The sequence below is a fragment of the Nanorana parkeri genome, unplaced genomic scaffold (assembly GCF_000935625.1).
Source record: "Nanorana parkeri isolate BGI_ZX_2015 unplaced genomic scaffold, ASM93562v1 scaffold184, whole genome shotgun sequence".
Taxonomy (NCBI): Eukaryota; Metazoa; Chordata; class Amphibia; order Anura; family Dicroglossidae; genus Nanorana; species Nanorana parkeri.
Window position 1 is genome coordinate 1,856,997 of NW_017306452.1, and position 22,016 is coordinate 1,879,012.

Here is a 22,016-nt window from a genome sequence, read left to right on the forward strand (position 1 = left end):
CACACACACATACACACACACACACCCGAGACTTGGGAAATCATTTGGAATTTATACTGCACATATATTATTATTATGATTTATATACAGTATATGTTATGTTTCCTGAACATGTCATATGTGTCTGATCTTTATTCCTATTGTACTTTAGCAGTCAGAACCCGCCAGTGAGCAGTGAGCAGTATGATTGTTTTTTTTTTCGGTCTGTGAGGGAAATCCTTCGCTCCTACATTGGGGATTTTGTTGGCTTAAAATAAATCTGAGAACATTTACCGGTTGGCGCGACCTTATCACAACGTAGAAGATGTCTGACCTCGTCCATTGACCAGACGGCCCTATACACAGCCGGCACGGCGCACAGAATCTCCTCACGCTGGACAGACAAATACATTATTGATGTCAATGAGAAGACAGTTTGTATCCGTTACTCAGAATAAAATGTATCTCAATGTATAAAGAAATGAAGGAGAGGAAGTTGATGGATGGAGCCGCATGTTACAACGTGATGTTAAAGCTGAACATCACCGTGGAGGTTTTTGGCCCCCAGGAGCCTTTGCCATAATGTCTAAGTATGCCGAGCCTATTTGTACATTATAGGAGGATGACCTTGTGAATGATCTTCTCCAGTGATACGGCGGTCTCGGTGCCCCTCATCATGTGTGCTTTCATCTTCACTTGCGATGACATAACTCCCGTGCATGTGCACAGGTGTTACTTGTTAGCACCCTATGTGATAGAAATAGAAGTTAAAAGGAGAACTACGAGGTGAGTGATTTTCACTCAACCTCATAGTTCGAGCCGATGTGTGACAATGAAACTGTCACACTTCGACTCAATTGATCGGGAAGTGAGCGAACACATAGCGCTGCTCGCTCACTTCTCGATCCTGTCCCTGCAGAGAGCCGTGACCGTCACTCGCGGCTCCTTGCAGGGATTCCCCCCTCTCCGCTCTGATCCTCCAGCGCTGACTGGCGGAACGGACGAGGGAGGGGGCGGGCACAGCTGGCTCTGCCTCTAGATAGGCAGAGCCAGCTGTCACTCACGCAGCTCAGTGGATCTCGACAGTAATGTCGAGCTACATCTCGCGGTATACTGAGCTTTGGGTCACTGGAGGATGCTAGTTTGTGTCCTCCCGTGACCCTTAGGAGAACTATGGGGAAACACACTGACCCCCATAGTTCTCCTTTAAGTGTAAAAAAAGTTATAGATTTATATTAATATTATTATTTTATTATATAAAATTATATGATATATAAAGAAAATTAAAAAAGACATAAAAAAACCCTGCAAAACTTTTTTAAAGCTCTCCACCCATGCGCATGCGCACATACAAACAGAGACATGTGCTGGGTACATATTGCCCAGAACGTTGGCATGAGAGCAATAAACTTAGCGCCTAAATGAATGAAAGATGAAAGCTTTTCAAGTGTTGCCCATGGGCAATTTCGGGTACTGTAGCTTTTTGCAGGCGCACAGTTAAAGGAGAACTACGAGGTGAGTGAAAATCACTCATCCTTATAGTTCGAGCCGACGTGTGACAATGAAACTGCCACACGTCGGCTCAATAGATCGGGAAGTGAGCGAACACATACCGTCGCTCGCTCACTTCTCAATCATGTCCCTGCAGAGAGCCGTGACTGTCACTCACGGCTCCCTGCAGGGATTCCCCCCCTCCCCGCTCTGATCCTCCAGTTCTGACAGAGGGGGCGGGTTCAGCTGTCTAGAGGCAGAGCCAGCTGTCAATCACGCAGCTGGGTGGATCTCAACAGTAATGTTGGGATCCGTCCCGGCTGCGGCGGTCTCCGTATATTGCGAGCTGTAGTTTGCGGTATACTGAGCTTTGGGTCACGGGAGGACGCTGGTTTGTGTACTCCTGTGACCCTTAGGAGAACTATGGGGAAAAACACTTACCTCATAGTTCTCCTTTAAGGCTTGACACGATTGGTATCTTTTACCTGACACAACCCCTCATATATTTCACCAACAAATTGTGTATTATATTGTTTGTGTGCGCTAAAATTCTTTTTCTTTTTTGAAACATATCAATTTGATAAACATTTGTGCAAATAATGTGCAACCTAAAATTTGCATTTAAATTTTTTTTTTGCTTTCAGAAAATGTATTATTGTTTGGGGAGTTTTAAGTAGGTTTTCTAGGTTTCTAGCCAAAAACTCACAAAGTGGTTAATTAAAGTGACACTAAACTCAGGAGGTAAATCTTCAAGTACCCGAAATATTAATGGTACCGTATCTTATTTGTGTATCACTCGGCTGTAGATCCTCCAATCATCTCTGAATTGGTGCTGACACTAGGTCTGCAGCTAACAAATTATTTTCATAATCGATTAGTTGCCCGATTAATTTTTTCGATTAATCGATTGGTTGCATTAAAAACATTCTCTCTCTCTCTCCTCCAGCCCAACTAATCAATAATGAACAATTTTTCTCATAATCGATGATTATCGATTTAATCGATCAGTTGTTGCTGTCCTAGCTGTCACTGTCCTTCCTTCTGGTGGGTGGATACTTTTGATCCCCATGGTCCCTGTGTGTAATGTAAAGTAGTCACCGCTCCAAGCTCACTCCTGTGATGGACTACAATCTCATGTTTAGTTACCTAATTTGTGCTGAGCTTGTAGTCCATCCCAGGAGAGAGCTTGGAGCGGTGATTACAACACACACAGGGACCGTGGGGAACAAAAGTAGCCCGCCTCCAGAAGGAAGGACAGTGTCGGCACCAATTCAGAGATGATTGGAGGATCTACAGCCGAGTGATACACAAATAAGATACATTGTTGTTAAAAGTTAAGGTACTTGAATGTATGTTTTAGATTTTACTCCTGAGTTTAGTGTCACTTTAAATAATGACAATGTTGACTAATCCCAACCTTTGATAGTGAACTGCGAGCTTCTTTAGAGAACAGGACTGAAGTTGTCCTACAGACTCCGTAAACCACTTTGTAATACGTTTTAGCAATATATAGTGTGAATACTGCGTGTGTGCATATATATATATATACATATATAACATCAGAATACATAAATGATGGAGTATATAGGGGGAGGAGTCATAATGCCCACTATCAGCCCATAGATCAGGCAGGGTGTGGGCCAGCATCATTAAATATAGTTCTGAAAAGCGTTGTCATCCTCCCTACGCTATGCAGGTGGGGTTGGGCGATCAGAACTCTATGTGTATTGCTTTAGAACTCGCATTACTCTAGGAGGTAATGCCATTCCTATGCCCACCGATCTCATGTGACACCTCTGTTATGACGTTGGTGCCCATACAATGGAAATTATTCCAGCATATCCTGCTCGATCTGTGTGAGGTCTTTCATACCACTCTGGAGGAAATCAGACAGGAGCGATAAATGTGCTCTCCTGATAAAATATCACCTTGAAAGGGGAAAGGATTTGCATATATATTATCCTATTAATCACCCATGACCCTCATCATTGTCGTTAGCCATGCATTCAGTATGCTAATGCTTTGTCATCCACAGGAAGCTCTATAACTTATAGCAAAGTATTTCTTTTATTATTACAACTCTGGAACTTGTGTCCTGAAGGCAAGATGATGTACGTTATCTTCTGTATGTGCGTGAAATCAATTCCAGGAAAGGGTTGGTGTGCTTTGTGGTATTGTAAGAAAAGGAAGTCTTACCTATTTGTCAGTCATAAGTCAGCTGGTAGGGAAGAGCCATTGTCCCAAATTGTGCTAATTGCCCATCCTAATAAAAAAATAGCAAAATAAAATGTAATGGCAGGGTAAGGGGTCGTAGAGGTCTGTGGAAGACTTGGGATTTGTACCTAACCCTAAGGTGCTCATCTGGTGGTGAGGTGCTGCTTACTTAGTTTTACTAGGGGCTCAGTCCCTTAGGCTGGGTTCACACCTAGGCGTATCGAATATGCGCGTTTGTCGCGCGATTCGCGGTACAAAAAACGCGCGACAAACGCGGGTTTCCGAGGACTACTTGGCTGTATCCCAATGGAAACGCGTGACAAAAATGCCCCAAAGAAGCTCCTGTGCTTCTTTGGGCGTAGGACGTTTTGTAGCACGTTCATACGGCCTGTAATACGCCCAGGTGTGAACCATACCCATAGGAAATAATGGGATTTCGGTGTTTGAGCGTTTTGCAGAGCGTAGGAACGCGCTACAAAACGCCCAGGTGTGAACCGGGCCTTAGTGAAAGTCAGTATATACAATTAATTTGGAACTGTCTTCAAGCTGGTGGGGGTGCAGATGGAGATAGGGGCGGTTAGTCTTAATATTTGGTTAGTGGACATCCAACGACCATCTCCTGGCAACACTTGTTTTTTTTTTATTTATAGCGTTGGTAATAGTTATTAAGGAGACAATGGGTGAGGTGACAAGGAGAGATGACATCACTCCCTGGTCATGTGACTGCGGTAAGGCCTATTGACTGCTCCAAGGCCTATGCCCCTTCACGGAGCATGTCGCTTGCTCCTCTATACCTCAAAATGCCACTGGCTGTGAAGGAACAAGGAGCCTCAAGGGAGCACAGGTAAGTTAAGTATATGGGGGATAGGGGATGACTAATTTAAGATCCACATCAAGCAGTCCGAGTCAGTATTTGGGAGGAAAATGTCCTTTATTTATGAATCCATCAGTCCCGTTAGGATAATATAAAAGTCACCAGTTGTCACGATCTGGATCAGGCTCGGAGTCCAGTAGCTGAAACAGCAGGCAAAGTCGTAGTCAAACAGGCCAAGTTCGGTTCACAAGCAGATGGTAGTAGTATAGAAGCAGGCAGAAGTGTAGTCAGAGATCAAGTCGAGGTCAGTACCCAAAAGGTATCAGGTATGAAGTGGAAGACGATGAGAGTAGTCAGCGAATCAGCAGCCACAAGTCGGTACACGGGTAGCAGTATGAGCGGATTGTATCACAGAGGGAGCAGGAAGCAAGATATTGGCAGGAGCACAATAATCTGGCACACAGGAAGTGCAGAGGCGTGGCTTAAATAGGAAGTTCAAGGGAGGAGCTAGGAGTTCAGCAGAAACTAGGTTTGCCTGAGGATTACACAGGAGATCAGGCAAGGAACTATCCAAGGTTCAGAGGTGGCTCAGCAGGTAGAACCACTGCCAGCTACAGCAGAGGCCCTCTGTTCAGATCTGATTCCTGACACCAGTCTTCTGAGTTAGATGACAGCCAGTGTCATTCAACCTGCTTCCCTCGAGCCCAGACTGTCATGGATCCGCCACCCAGAGTTTAGATCTACTTCAAGGAGCCTTTACCTATGTGAAAACAATTGTGGTGGCATTAAGCTGCTCAGGAATTGAATGTTGCATTGTGGGAAGGTTGGGGAGAGAATCACTTGATTTCACAATCAAAAGAGCGGGATGTGAGTATCTGGTCCTTATCCTCGCTGATCCCAGAATGTTTGCTTTGAACTGATTAATGTCACACTGATAAAGGAACATTTCATGAGTAATTCAGAACGGAAGACATTTATTATCAACAGGTTGGTTGCAGATTAGATTATTTCCTAAAGGAATCAGTGGAGAAGAGCGGAGTTAGGCAACGTAAGGCATGGGTGCCGGGGTGGGCACGCAATGTCATTGCCAGTGGCACCCAAAAGATTATCACATGGTATATGTGCAGGCTCACGCCGGCCTGCCGGAAGACCAAAGGATCCTCTAATGGGCTCCTGCTCCCTACAAATAGACAAGCTCCCTATAAATATAGCACCGCTGCCATAACCTGCAATTGCCAGTTCACTAGGCCATAATTTACAAAGTCTGGCCTGCCGCTCTGCCTTGCAACCCACTCACCTCCATGATGTTTCGAAGAGGCCCATCTTACGTCACTGACGCTCAGGTTCTGACCCTGCTCCCAGTACCAGCGTAGGCCGGCCTGCTGCTGATGCAGATTTTGTTGCATGAAGAAACCTACCCACCTACCTTTTTTCTTCTCCTAGAGGAACTGCCAACAGCAGCAGCTATGAACATAAAACCTTTGCATTTCTGATAGTGCAGGAAATGGGGCTGATCTGAGGTCTATATAATGCACTATTGTTGACTGGCATAACTGGTGACTAAGTTTTTGACACTTAATTTAACACTTAAAAGAGAACTATGTGGTGAGTGAATTACACTCATCACCATAGTTTGAGCTGACGTGTGACATTGAAACGGTCACAGGTTGGCTCTATCGATCGGAAAGTGTGCAAAAACATAGCGCCCATGCGCTCACTGTCAGTCGCCGCTCCCCGCAGGGATTCCCTACTCCTCTCTCCGATCCTCCAGCGATGACTGGAGGCACAGACAGGGGAGGGGGCGGGCACAGCTGGCTCTGCCTCTAGATAGGCAGAGCCCGCTGTCAATCAGCCAGCTGGGTGGATCACAACAGTTTTGTCTGGATCTGTCCCAGCTGCAGCACTCTCAGCATATAGAGGGCAATAGCCTGCTATGTGCTGAGTTTTGGGTCACAGGAGGAGGTTAGTATATGTCCTCCTGTGACCCTAAAGAGAACTATGGGATAAAAATGTTACCCCATAGTTCTCCTTTAATGTGGAAGAAGGTTGCCGACCGCAGACTAGGGCAACAGAGTATAAGACTGGGGGAAGCATATCTCTTACCTGTCCTTACTTTGAAACCAAATCAGACACTGTGCTTCTTTCCCCCTCAGTGTTTCCTCTTTTATGTCTCATGTATAGACCCACATAAATAAATGATTGCATTGGTATCTTCACACTCTTGTAGAAAGAGAGGTGAAAGAAGCAGTGGATTTTACTGATCATTTTTGTGCATGAATCCTTCATGGTCTGTATAAAGTCTGTCACCTTCTGCTGAATAAAAGCTGGCCAATTCAATATGTCAATGACCCAAAACACAATAGCTTAAAGGATATGTAAACCCTAACAATGAAATGTAGTTTTGTGTAGTCACATTTGATCTGTTAAATATGTAATTGAAAGCTTAAAGTTATAGCTGTTTGATGTTTACAAAAAAATACCTGTTGATCCTGCCAGAAATCGTGCCAGCTGATAACTCCCTGTGCTCTATGTCTGTGCTGAAGACCTATCAGTTGCATTTCCAGATATCTCTGAGGACTACAGAATCCCAAATATGTTATGGAGATGAGGACGTGGGATGTTTCTGAAGTCTGTCTTAGGGTGCTTCTCCATAGATAGTATGGAGAGTGTTGTCATCCTAGGACAAGAAGTGTGTTACTGGCAGGATCAACAAGTGAATTTAAAGGGAAAAGGCTTGAAAAACTTGTATGCACCACATCTAAGGACTGATAAGATGCAATATATAACATTTGGTTATTGGGTTTGGATACACTTTAAACCAAATACAATTCATGTTCTAAAATAGACAAGTCAAAGCCATACCTCAACCCAAATGAGTTAGGCTAGGTTCACACCTAGGCGACACCTCACCGCGCGGCAATCGTGCACGATTTTGCGCGGATTGCCATGCGATCAGGAGTCGCCAAGATGTGAACCGATCGCGCTGGGCGGATTGCACGGTTTCCCGCCCGTGCTTCGGAACACGATCACGGCTAAAACAGCTGCGCATTGTGTATCGCAAAAAAGGTACTTGTACCTGCCGCGCAGATGTCAGCCCATTTAAATCAATCGCTGCCTGCATTGTACAGGACCGCGCAATCCCGGGACGCGCGTCCCGGTTATCGTGCGGTGTAGTGCAGGTGTGAACCCAGCCTTACTGTGGGATGACCTGGAGGGAGCTTTTGACATTAGGAATGCCAATGAGCTGAAAAACTTAGGCTGGGTTCACACTTAGGCGTATCGAATAGGCGCGCTTTGTCACGCGTTTCCGAGGGCTACCTGGCTGTATCCCAATGGATACGCGCGGCTAATACGCCCCAAAGAAGCTCCTGTACTTTTTTTGGGCGTAGGGCATTTTGTAGCGCATTCATACGGCCTGTTATACGCCCAGGTGTGAACCATGCCTATAGGAAATAATGGGATTTTGGTGTATGAGCGTTTTGCAGAGCATAGGAACGCGCTACAAAACGCCCAGGTGTGAACCGGGCCTTAGGGTTGCCCCTGTCCAGGATTCACCTGGACAGTCCGGGTTTTGAATGCTGTGTCCGGGTTTCATGGCAACCGAAACCAGGACACAAGATGTCATATAGACAGGGGCAACCAAAATTAAGATAGGGGGTACTGGCCCCCCACTGAAAATAGTCTCATCTGTAATATTTGCATATTAATGGGTGGCGCTATTTACATATGAATAAGCCACGACTCATTCTCCCCAGTTGTCTTTGTCTATTATTGTGACCTAGTTGAACACAAGACTGCTTTTTAATTGACTCCAATGCATTTTGCCAAAAATATTTACCAAAATGTTATCAAATTCCCTAGAATTTTTACAGAAATTTTCACATTTCTATTTCAAACATCCGAAATCCTCAATCTAATTCTCAGACATGGCTCCTTTTTCAGTGAGCTGCACATCTGAAGATTCGTTTTATTCATGTTCAGTGGTCATGTCACGTTAAGGGATTGTATAGCGTATACAACTGTCTTCTCAGTATACGCCTGAACGCTGCTGAGTAACCACTAAATGTATAGCTATGGCTGGTAACTGTCACTGCGAAGCGTGGAAAAGGACATGACAGAAAATATTGATAACCATAATTAAAGGGCATTACCACTCAAAAATGATGTTTCGGGGGTTTGGTAGATGCCGGAGAATAAAAAGCACATGACAGTTTGCTATATCTTCTAATCTAAGGGACGCAATAGGGAAGACCTCCATTCTGAATTCATGGGTCTGCACACCTTATGTCAGGGGGGTCCCTAGCCTTTTCACTGCCTGAGGCGTGGGGGTTGGGGTGCTGGTGCATGCTTATGGGTAGGTGGATCAGAGCCAGTTCTGGCCCTGGCTGGCATCCCGCTCAGTTCACTGACATCACTAGTTGACCAGCAATGCCGGTGTAAGGATTTTTGCCTACACAGGCGAAAGAGCATGTTTGCAACCCCCCAGAGCTGCCGTGGCCATCTTGCGGCCAGTCGCATATTTGCCCCCCCCCCATTGCTGTCAAGCAGTTGCTTATCCTGCCTATATGGTAGTGCCGGGCCTGGTTGCGAGGAGCTGGACAGGACACCGACTGGAGTGCCACAGGTTGCTAAAAGCTGGGAGAAGAGATGTGTCTGGCCATGCCACTCTTTCTGCCACCATACCCCCAGTGACCCAAAGAGACGGCCCTGACTAATGTGCTCATTGTGATCATAACTGTTGAATTTTTTATTGACTAATGTGCTCATTGTGATCATAACTGTTGAATTTTTTATTGATTTAGATATTGTAACAAGAAGAGCTGGAACACACATACTGTAGGTGGAAGGGCAACCGAATTTCCCTGATGGACACCAAAACCAGGTTTATGACTAGGAGTTGTTACTACTGAAGTGTTCTAGCCATGTGAGAAGCCACCCCATTACTTTTGGGCAGACAAAATCTTTAAAACTGTTTAGAATGAACAATGTTATGGTTGTTTGTTTGTAATGCATAGTCGGATGGGTCATGTTAATGAAGAACTTCAGGCATGCACACAATTAACTCTTGTGGTGGGGGCTACCACTGCACTGCAAGGGTTAACTGCTCGTTTGGTTTAAGGTCCAAAATAAAAAAGGATATACTCACCCGATCCTCAGTTCTGTGGCGGTGACCGCTCACCTCTCTCCCCTTACGCTACATGCAAGCGAAAGGACATGATGACATCACAGGTCCTTAGATTACCGCAGCCCGGGGGAGAAGAGGCTGCGGGGAACATCTAGTAGCCAGGTAGCACCAGGGATCAGGTGAGTATATCTTTTTTTATTTTAGAACCAAGACCAAAACGAGCACTTAACCCTTGCAGTGCTGGGGTTAACTTTGAAAGAGTTCTTCTTTAAAGATCAACACCATGCCAAACTGATATTTCTATGTCACGTGGGTGGTTTATATGGCCAAAACCTGACCATCACATCTATATGAGCTGATTCTAAAACAGTGTCTATGGGAATTGTTGCCCATTCAGCCAAAAGAACATTTGTGAGGTCAGGTACTGATGTTGGAGCTGACAGTGCAACAGTAATGCTGAAACAAAAAAGGCCTCCCCAAAATATTAATCACAGGGTTGGAAAGACACAGTTGTGTAAAATTTATATGAACGCTTAATGGCTTACAGTACCCTTCACTGGAAACACCTGAACTCACTATGTTGAGTAGTGTCCACATTCCTATGCCCGTATAGCGTAGGTGTGATAGATAGGTGTCCACAAATGTTTGGCCATAAACTGTAAGTTTCAGAGGCTTTAAATGGAGAAAGCTCCTTCCATAGTATGATAGTATGTATCTCCAATCCCTCTCACAAAGCCCAAAGAATGGTATTGCACCATAGTTTAGAGTCGAGGCGAAAAATAAAAGAGGGTGTGCACTGTGGAACATGTTCTCAAAAAAGTCAAGCAAAGAGCAAAGGACTAGTTATCAGTAGGGATGCACAGATACAGATACATAGACACAGCTTTTTCGGTATTGAGTATGAATACCAATATTTTTGTTACTTTACTCACCAATACTAAATTCCGATACAGGGAGTCCCATTAAGGAAACCGCTGCCCGGCTTCATGATTAGCCTGGAAGCCGCCTCCATGCTCCCTCGTCACCAGATGAAGAAGAAGCATGGAGCTCGCTTTCGGGCCAATCAGGATGCCGGGGGGCAGGTAATGACTTGCTGCCTGACTTCCTGATTGGCCAGCTTCCCAACCAATCAGGAAGCTGGGCAGCGAGTCATTAAAGGAGAACTATGGGGTAAGGGCTTTTCCCCATAGTTCTTCTATGGGTAACGGGAGGACACAAACTAGCGTCCTCCCGTCACCCAAAGCGCGGTATACTGAGACGCCGCAGCCGGAACGGATCCCGACAATTATCTAGAGGCAGAGCCAGCTGTGCCCGCCCCCTCCCCCGTCCATTCCGCCAGTCAGCGCTGGAGGATCGGACAGGGGAGGGGGGAATCCAGTCCCTACCCTGTCATGGCTCTCTGCCGGAACAGGATCGAGAAGTGAGCGAGCGCCGGTATGGTACTTCCCGATCTACTGAGCCGACCTGTGACAGTTTAATTGTCACAGGTCGGCTCAGATTATGAGGCTGAGCGAAAATCATTCCCCTCATAATTCTCCTTTAAAAGCCACCCAGCTTCCTGATGGCCGGCTCCATGCTCCCTCATCTTCAAGTCATGAGGGAGCATGGAGCCAGCTTCCCAGCCAATCAGGAAGCCGGGGAGCAAGTCATTACCCACCCCCCAGCTTCCTGGTTGTTCCGAGAAGCCAGCTTTATGCTCCCTGGTGACGAGGGAGCATGGGGCCGGCTTTCTGGCCAATCAGGAAGCCAGGCTGTGTGTAATGATGCGCCGCCCGGCTTGCTGATACTGGAAGTTCCGGTATCGGGATACGTTTCGGGAGCATTTCCGTCGAGTAAGAGTACTCGCCCAAATACTCGGTATCGGCACCGATTCTGCACTTTTCCCAATCACTGACTTACCATGCCTTGTTCTGCACTGTGTTTATGTATGGAGGTAGTCAGCTTGGCAAAGGGACAGAATAAATAACATATCGGCATGGAGATGCATGCAGTTTAGCTCTTCAGGTACATCTTCCTTCCCTGCAAGAACAGTGAGCAGCACAGTAGAGACATCATCAAATCTCACTCCATATTCGGTGAGACTAGTGGTCAGAGGCAGCAGATATACAGCTATGAAGCTACAAAACAGGAGTGCGTAGGCACTCTCAGTTACCAGAAGGTACAAAGCTATGTTTTCAAACAATCAAGACAAAAGGTAAATTTTAAAGGGCGCAGTAACATTTGTAGATGTTCCCTATAACTTAACAAATGTTTACTTCTGGAGTTCTGGTCCACTTTAAGCAAAATTGTGCGCAATCAGTGTGCCATTGTGCTTCCTCTCTATTTAATCTATTTATTTGTCTGTGTGATTGAGCACGAGTCCAATGTGTAACTTCATCAAATTAGGAATTCTCCTGCCATTCCCATTTGTTAACCTAATCAGCCAATGAATTTCAGGCTCATTAGACAAAAACAGTACACAACACTATTACATCCACTCAGGCAATTACCTGGCTTAATTGAGTGCAGATGGTTTTCAGAGCACTAATTGTAAATATGCTTGTCGCCCCTTCGAGCTGATAGACATAATTGGTACAATTCGAGACATGCAGCCATATTTGGAGTTTTATAATCGTATCAAATTCTTCTGTGATTTGTAGATAAGGAAGATAAACTGTCATGAATAGGCCATCGCGTCATCAATATTGTACGCTTCCACAATCGCTGCCCGGACTGGAGGAAAAGTGCAGAGAGGCTCCAAGGGCCATTGACCTAGTAAGTGCAGATGGGGGTCAGGCTGGGGATACGGTGCGGCCCTGTTTAATTAAGTGTTCCAGGATTAGGATCACATTCAGCTCAGTATTATCATGTTGGCAAAGACTCCCAACATTCACTGTGTAGGCTGCAAAAATATCTGTTTCCATCAATCTGTTGTATGTGGAGACATGGATATGTCAATAGAACAGCTGGGAAGGGCAGCGGTCTTATATCAAAGGAAGCACCAAATACCTGCTGACCTACCACCAGGTTAGACAACCTTGATCAGTTGCTACTGCTCCCTTTATTGTTTCCTCTGTGATAATGGGCATTGGCCACTTCTTGCCCCTTCATCTCTCTCTAGACACAAAAAGGTATGCCAGGTCAAGCTCTGCAGCACTTGAGTTTTTAAGTTGAAGGTGGTCATATCTTGTATTAGGGATGTTCAGATACCAAGTACCGTACTTGATACAAGTACATGTACAGATACTTTTCCAATTCCATGACTAGACTAGAGAAAAATTCAAAAGTTAGGAGGCAGCTTTCATTTTTGAGGGTCATACGGCGCTCCTGAGACTTGTACATACCTGTTTTTATTCATTTATTTTTTTATAAATATATATTAGGGATGCACCGATACCATTTTTTCAAGTACAAATACTGACATTTGTCCAAGTACTTGTAGATACAAGTACTGATACATTTTTGTTTATTGTCATGTCACAGTTTTTCTAAAACAATACACACCAATGATTTCAGGACAGTGGTGGAGAGCCAGAGCCAGGTCCCAGCTGCAACTGCTGCAATCCTAGTAGTTCTTGTGAAAATGCCAAGTATCGGCACTGGTATCTAAACATCCCTATCTTGTATGTTCAACCAACCTCTAGTCTTAAAGTGACATTAAACCCTCAGATTTTTTAACATAAAACAATACTGTATTGTGTGCCTTACTGTAATCCATGGTTGTTTCTCTTCTCTTTGCTGCTCTTCCTTTTAAATCCTCATGTCTTCTCATGCTTGGGGAGAACTTCCCTTTGAGTGCCTTTCCCTGTAGTGCTGGCTCAGGTTACAAACGTACACACAGACACCGTGTATCCATTCCAGAGACAAGGCAAGTCTGCTACAAAACAGAAGTTCTGCCCAGCATGAGAACAGATACAGATTTAAAAGGAAGAGCAGCAAAGAGAAGGGAAACAACCATGGATTACAGTAAGGCACACATTACAGTATTGTTTTATGTTAAAAAATCTGAGGGTTTAATGTCACTTTAAGGGGAGATCCTGTCACCCTGCACATTTAGGGCAAAGAGACAGGGGGGGTGATTTACTAACCTAAACACACACACACACCAGGTGTGTGTGATTTTCACACAGCAAAACGTATTTATCAACCAAAAAGTCTCTAAAAGCATATTTCCACTAATGCCATATATGGAAAAATCATGCACATGATGCATATATAATGCTGCTTCACAGTTTAGACAAAAATGGTTAGCTCATGCATTTACATTCCTGGATTCATCAACGCAAGCAACATAACATAGAGCTAATTTACACCACATTACCTTGCAATTCATTGCAGGGCTTTGCACAACACACCTGCTGGGTGTGTACACACTACAAAGGTGTTTCGATTCCTCCCATAGATCATGCTGGGAGGGAACACACTACAGAGGTGTATACATGTTCGTGGTGTGTTTAAAAGGTTAGTAAATCAACCCCAGGGTCTCTTTTAAACCTGCCCCCAACCCAGATGTACTCTCCATCAAAGCAGCTACCCTTCTCCTTTATCTGTCATAGTTGCTGCAAAATACCTGGTGGAGGCTGGTATTAGAGCTTACAGGAAGCAATGATGTCACCCCCTTCTGTCATGTGAAAGTGTTGAAGCCTTGCAATTGGCTGCTAAATTTGAGCACTGCATCATGGTAGGATGGCATTTTGCAGAGAAAACTCCATCAAGGGATCACATGGCAAGCCTGCTTGTCTCTTACACCAAGAGAAAGGTATTATGCCAATGACTGTTCCCTTTGAATGGCCTTCAGGTACAATCACATGTTGTTAGCCATCAATTTCTTGATCATTTGCACTTAACATCCTTATCAATTCATCCTATTTGGTGCTTCTTTTCTTCTACACTTTAAGTCTTCATCCAATGTCCAATAGGTAGAGGGTAATCACATATCGAGCAAACCTATTAGTTCTCCACACCATCAAGACCCAAGAAGTCCCTCAAGTACAGAGTCTCATGTAGACAAATGGAGAATATGGCAGCTTGTTGATTTGACAAGATCCACAGGCAGTTTAACTCACAACGAAGGCACAAAAGTAGAATATAATATAGTGTAATGCAGATTGAGACATACAAAGGATCTTTTTTGGCTTTCGTGAAGGTAAATCAGCATCCATGGTTTCAAACACTGCATAGGCATGAACTAGACCAAGTTACAGCATGGATAGTCAAGAAATGGCAAACCAGGGCTGAGCTTTGAGAAGCAAGAGCGGGGATACAAAGCAACATACCAAGACACAAAAACAAACTTGGAAGCTGGCTACTTGGGGCAGCACATTGGTTTGCTAGATCTTCCCTTTGACAAAACGATCATTAAATCCTTCATCAGCTGAAGGGGAGGGGAACAATTTGTAGGACCCAAAAACTCTTGAGTTTTTCTTTATAGGTAAAATGAAATTTTACTGATGGGTTTAGATTAACTTTAATTTTCAGTATGGCGTACACCTTTGAGAGATAATTTCTCAGATCATTGCTCTTTGTTTTTTTTTATTTGAAGGAGTCAGAAAACACCTTTCTGGACAAATGCCATCCCTGCAATCAATTGATATGAAGGCCAGGCATCTGCTGGGGAAGTTATTGATGACATTTCAGCACGGGAATGGAAGCCATCACTCGGACTCTGCGGGTTATTGCTGCGGTCTCTAAGATTCCCGCTTCCTCCTCAGACACGTCTCTGGCTGATTACAGATCAATACGCTTATGAAATCTCCTCAACAGTCATCGGATTTCCGATGACATGTACAGTGCGTCACCTCCATTAATCCTTTAATAATACATGTTGGAGTTTGTTTGTGGCTCGGAATACAGAAGCGTTAAATTGACATTCTGGGTTTATCTTCCTCATCTACTACGTCTCAGGGGCATATGTGGGTAACGTGGGATATCACAGGTTTCTCCTTAAACTGGAAACTATAATACGCAGCATGTCCCCATCAGTAAAAATCATGTGACTTGTTATTTCAAAAAGCCTGGAAGGACTCACACTGTATAGTGCGGGCCTCAAGTGTGGCCCCTGACACCTCCAGAGAGCCACATGATAGCAGCGTATTTTTATGCGTTGAGGTGTGTTGCATCGATTTAGGCAACCCATTAAAAATGAATGAGCTGTAGTGGACCTAACACCCAAACATTTCGGCCCTGCTGTATTTTTTGGACCAAACGGTAATGCACACTAAAGAGATAGCTGGAGAGATCATTGGTGTCAGTGGCTGCAATAAAAAACCCCCATCACTGGTGTCAGTGATAGCAATTATAACCCCCAGCAAAAATAACCCCCAACACTGGTGTCAATGGCAGTAATAATAACCCCCAGCACTGGTGTCAATGGCAGTAATAATAACCCCCAGCATTGCTGTCAATGGTAGCAATAATTACCTCCAGCATCAGTGTTAGCAATTATAACCGCTATCATTGTTGTCAGTGGACACAATAATAATGATACCAATTTTTCAGTATCGAGTATAAGTAGCGATATTTTTTTTTCCAGTATTCGCCGAGACCGAATACCGATACCGGAAGGATGCCATTAAGAAAGCCGGGTGGCAAGTCATTACACGTCGCCTGGCTTCCTTATTGGCCGGCTCCATGCTACCTTGTCACCAGCTGGCTTTCTGGCCAATCATGAAGTGCGGTGGTGAGTCATTACCTAAGTGATGAGGGAGGATGGAGCCAGCTTCCTGGCCGGTCATTACCCACCCCCCCCCCTTCATGATTGGCCAGCTCCCTGCTGACGAGGGAGCATGGAGCCGGCTTCCTGGCCATTCAGGAAGCTGGGTGGCATGTAATGACTTGCCGCCCGGCTTCCTGATACCAGAAGTTCCGGTATCAGGAGAGGCAGCGGGAGCATTTGGGCGAATACGAGTACTCACCCAAATACTCGGTATCAGCACCGATACTAGTATCGGTGCATCCCTAATAATAACCCCCAGCATTGGTGTCAGCAGATGCAACAATAATGCATGTAATGATTTTTCACTGGTGTCATCAAACATCAAGCGCTTCCCTGCATCCATATGCAGTCAGTTTAGCTGCATTTAGAAAAAATAGAATCCTATGCGTCCAGGATCCGATTAAAAACTCTAACTGGATAAAGCAATGTAAACGTAGCTAAACGCAGCCAAACCAACTTTAACCCTTTCGCTGCCACCGACGTATGACATACATCAGAAGTAGCAGGGCCCTTTAAAGGAGAACTATGGGGTTAAGTCTTTTCCCCATAGTTCTCCTTAGGGTAACGGGAGGACACAAACTAGCGTCCTCCCGTCACCCTAGGCTCAGTATTCCATGAGCTGTAGCTCGCGGTATACTGAGACGCCGCAGCTGAAGCCGATCCCGACAATTGTGCCGGGATCTGCCCAGCTGTGTGACTGACAGCTGGCTCTGCCTATCTAGAGGAAGAGCCAGCTGTACCCGCCCCCTCCCGGTCCGTTCCGCCAGTCAGCGCTGGCGGAGCGGGGAGAGGGGAATCCAGCCCCTCCCCTGTCAAGGCACAGAGCCGTGACAGGATCGAGAGGTGAGCGAACGCCGGTATGTGTTCGCTCACCTCCCGATCTACTGAGCCGACCTGTGACAGTCTCATTGTCACAGGTCGGCTAGAACTATGAGGTGAGTGAAAAGCACTCGCTTCATAGTTCTCCTTTAAGTAGATTGCTGGCTTTACATTAGAGGTGATTCACTTCCGCGGGCTGCCAAATGTGCACTAGTGAAAAGGTTTTTAAAAAGTTACATAAAATAAAAACAGGAGTGCAAGTGTGGGTGGGTGCGGCCTAAGCTCATCTGTTGGCTCAAAATAGAATTAATTTATTTTATTCAATGTTGAATTGACTAAAAATAAAATCATTTTTTAAAATTAGGATATTTGTAACAACATACAATTCTGGTTAAACCCTTTATCTCTCCCTACCTGGGATCTGCACACCAGTGAGCTCGTCCTCCGTACAAGAACATTGCGGTTCTTGCTGATGAATGGAGATCTGGGTTAATGGGCCTGCCTGGCACAGAATGGAGTCCATTCACTGTGACCTTACAAACATTTTGCAGCGCTGCAAAGAGCAAGGATGCCATCAAATAAACACTTCACGTCAGATTTGGGTGATAATTAGATAAATCACAAAGTTAAAAGCCTCATTAGTTCGCTGTCACCGTGAGATCCAGATTATTACAAATAGGCACCCGCAATATACTTGGAATTTAATGATTGCAGGAAACTGCAACTGCAACTTTTTTGTAAAAAAAAAGATAATGTTTATAACTTAAACATAAAGTAACATATAACGTATAACATAAGGTATATTTTTTATATATTTCCTCCTTGCATGAAACAGGGACATTCAGGAACAGTCCAAGCAGGTTTGACCTGCACGTTTATGTAGCAAGGCAGCAAACACACCTTGGAGGGCTTTGTACAGCAAATCCATAGTATAAAACAAACAAAACATCTGCGTGTCCGACCCACTAACTAGATACAGTCCATATATGAAGCTGCCATTCTGATGGTACTAGAACTTCAAATAATAGGTGGGTGGTCAAATTGATAGCACGGGAGTATGCCGCACCAAAATTAATTCAAGGGATGCAAAGTTACCAGCACCCAAGACATATAATTGCGTCTCCCAAATTTATTGTGAAGAATAGCATCACAGACATATACACATATATTGGTACATACTGGATGTCTGTGACCTCGTTCTTCATAATAAATTTGAGAGATGCAGTTACACGTCTGGAGTGCTGGTGACTTTGTATCCCTCGTCCTACTAACTAAACATAGGTCAGATCTTGTCTAACAGGATGCCGTCTAATGGGTTTCCGAACACGATTGGGTAGCTCTTGTACATTTTAGTGTTCTGTCAGCACTGAGCCTATTCACCCAGCAGCAGTGCAAGAGGGAGAGATGGAGCCCTGAGCATCAGATAGCGCACATATATAAAGGCAATGTAGACAGATGATACTAATAATGAGGTCTGGCTACCGGGTAAGTTGTGCACCTAAGACTGTTTGGCGCTGTTCTTTGCAATAAATTTGGGAAATGCAGTTACATGTCTGGAGTGCTAGTGACTTGATATCCCTTGACCTGCTAACTCAACTCAGGTCACTTCCTGACTAACAGGATGCCCTCTAGTGGGCTGTCCAACACAATCAGGCAGCTCTTGTACATTATTAGTGTTCTGTCAGCACTCAGACTTTTGATCCAGCAGCAGAGCAAGAGAGAGAGAGACAGAGGGAGCCCCGAGCATCAGGTAGCTCACATATATAAAGGCAATGTGGAAAGTTGAGACTAATAATGAGTTCTGGGTCCGGACAATGTGGACCTAGAAATTGAACAGTAGAAAGGCATCATGGCACACTCACAAACTAGCATGTAAAACAACTTGTCTCACCACTAAGGAAATGACAGAGGTTTGGATACACGTCTTCTGCAAAGGATGTGTAAGCCGCACTGCCGCGCCAAGGCACCTCTTATAGTGCGGTCCTAACTCTAAACTATGAGAGTCTCCATCTTGGAGCACATGGGGCAGAAGATATCAAATTGGGTGCAGGCCTGTCAGGAGGACGCCCCACCTCCTTAAAGGGAGGTGGGGCGTCCCGGGATCCCTTGTGTGTTTCTGTACCTTTAAGGAGGTGGGGCGTCCTCCTCCAGGACCCAGAACAAAAAGTATTAAGACCCCAGGACCGAGAACAGAATGTATTAAGACCCAGATCAGAACCTATTAGGATTCTGAGAAGTCTATTTCCCCCATTTCAGGAAAGTTGATACTAATAATGAGGCCTGGGTCCAGAAAATGTGGACCTAGCAATTGAGGCTACATCCCACACAAAGCCTTTGGGCTCCATGATCCAGAACAGAAAGTATTAAGAACCCAGGACCCAGAACAGAATGTATTAAGACCCAGAACAGAACATATTAAGATTCTCAGAAGTCTGTTTTTCCCATATCAGGAAAGTCGAGGCTAATAATGAGGTCTGGGTCCAGAAAATGTGGACTTAGAAATTGAGCCTTCATCCCACCCAAAGGTCTATAAAGCCTTTGGGCTCCACAATCCAGAACAGAAAGTATTAAGGACCCAGAACAGAATGTATTAAGACCCAGAACAGAACCTATTAAGATTCTGAGAAGTCTGTTTTCCCCATATCAGCCATAAACACCCTGGAACCCCTCGCCATGTGTATGAGAGAAACCTAGTTGAGGCATCTACACCGTCCACAATCCAACCAGCCGGTGCCTCGCAGAAGCTATTAGAGAGAAAAGGAAACAGCCCAGAAATATAACCATGTTAATTTAGAGCTGTGGGGAGCTATTTGAATAAAGCACGCTCCTGAAGGACGGATAATTTGTTGCTAAAGAAACAAGCACTAAGCGCTGACATTTCCAAACGCTGCATTGGCCATTTGGGATGAGTTTTGGGGCACATCAGACAACAATTAATAATGAGCGCAGAGTGAATTATTGTTGAACTGCACTCACGCTGGAGACCCGGGCCCGGTACACAGGATAACAGCGATTAATAACGATATCGGTAAACGAGAGCTGGGAGAGCTTAGAAACCTCTGGAATTTAAACACAAATGTCATCGAAAACACAACCCTATTGGGGAATTTGCATTGAAGCATAGCAGAAAACCTACAAATGCCATCATATATCACATCCAATGATGACTTAGATGACTATTAGACCTGGCATATTAAGGAGGCATTGATCATAAAACACACCCAATAATAACATCTGAAAATCTAAATGTTAAAGATCAGAGATGTTGCAAAATCATTGTGGTTGAAGGGAAACTCCAGACACAAAGCTAAAGGAAAGAGATCATAGCTAAAGGAAATGTAGCACACCTTCCACTTGCCTTATCTTTATAATAGAAGGATGGGGTGTTCTGTAGTTCAGGAGAGGATAACTGGGGGCGGGACTGACAACACTTGGGATTTCGATGCAGCAGAAGTAGCGCCGTCAGCCCAATATCAAAGGTTAGAAGCTTGCTGGGTTCATGATACCTATAAATAATCTCATAAAACTCTTCAAGCTATTAAAAACAGAAGAAACTTATCTGGAAGAGAGACAATCAGCGGAACAACAGAGAACACCATTAATGTCAGACTGTCTCTTCTCTTCAATCCTTTAGCTATCACTGCTTCAAACAATGCACAATTTTCTACTCTTAGAGGGGAGCAAATGGATTACAATGAAGAAATTATTAGAAAGCAACGTTCTTCTACTAGTGGAGACGCAAGTGACACTAATTGTTTGATGATAATGTCATATACTTTAGTAAAAGTTAGCAAGTGTTTTTAAAGAATTTTCATTTTATGTTTCTATGGGCAGGCCCGGCGCTACCGCAAGGCAAGTCAGGCGGCCGCCTGAGGGCGCTGCAGGGTGAGGGCGGAAAAAACAGGGCATTTTGACAAGTACTTGTACTTGTCAAAATGCCCCGATGTTTGCGCTATGTTTTTTTTTTTTCACTTACCTTCGGTGCGGGAGAGCAGCGGCGAGTCCGCGCTGGTCCGGTGGGAGGAGCTCCAGGTGGGGTCCTAATTTAGCTGGCCGGCGACTGCCAGAGGATCCCGAAACGCGCGGCACCTCAGGCAGTCGCCGGCCAGCTAAATTAGGACCCCACCTGGAGCTCCTCCCACCGGACCAGCGCTGACTCGCCGCTGCTCTCCCGCGCCGAAGGTAAGTAAAAAAACCCATAGCGCAAACATCGGGGCATTTTGACAAGTACAAGTACTTGTCAAAATGCCCTGTTTTTACAGGGGGGATGGAGGGGGGGGAGGGGCACACCTTGCCTGTGTGGGCAAGAATCCTAGCACCGGCCTTGTCTATGGGGTCTCTTTATGAACAATTTGCAGATCCATTCACCCTGCAAATCTCTGTGAATCTTTGTAAGTATTTTTACCTATCATCCTTAGCTCCATCTAGTGGTCATAATGCAGTATGATATTACATGTGACCCGAAAAGACAATATACTAAGAAGGTTCGGTTTTGCCTCTATTTCTCACAGAATGAACCTTCACAGAGATTCCTGGGGTGAATGGCTTTGGGAATTGTTTATAAATAAACCTCTATGTTTATGATTGCAATGCTCCATTAGCACCCTACAGGCGGGTGTCACCTGGAGCAGGTATCGGGTGAAAACCCACCGTGATGTCATCACGTCACACACATGCGCAGCCATCTTGGTAATACTTGTCAGTGGCCATCTTGGTGATGGACGCTGGCAGAGAGAGAGGAGGAAACGTTCACCCGGCAGGATAAGGTATGCTGCTGGGTCCCCTCCTCTCTTATGCAATTGTCGGGCTCTCGGTTCATGACCGAGTGTCTGACTTTTCAGAGGGAATGACACCAAAATGGCAGTCAGCCATTTTTGTGT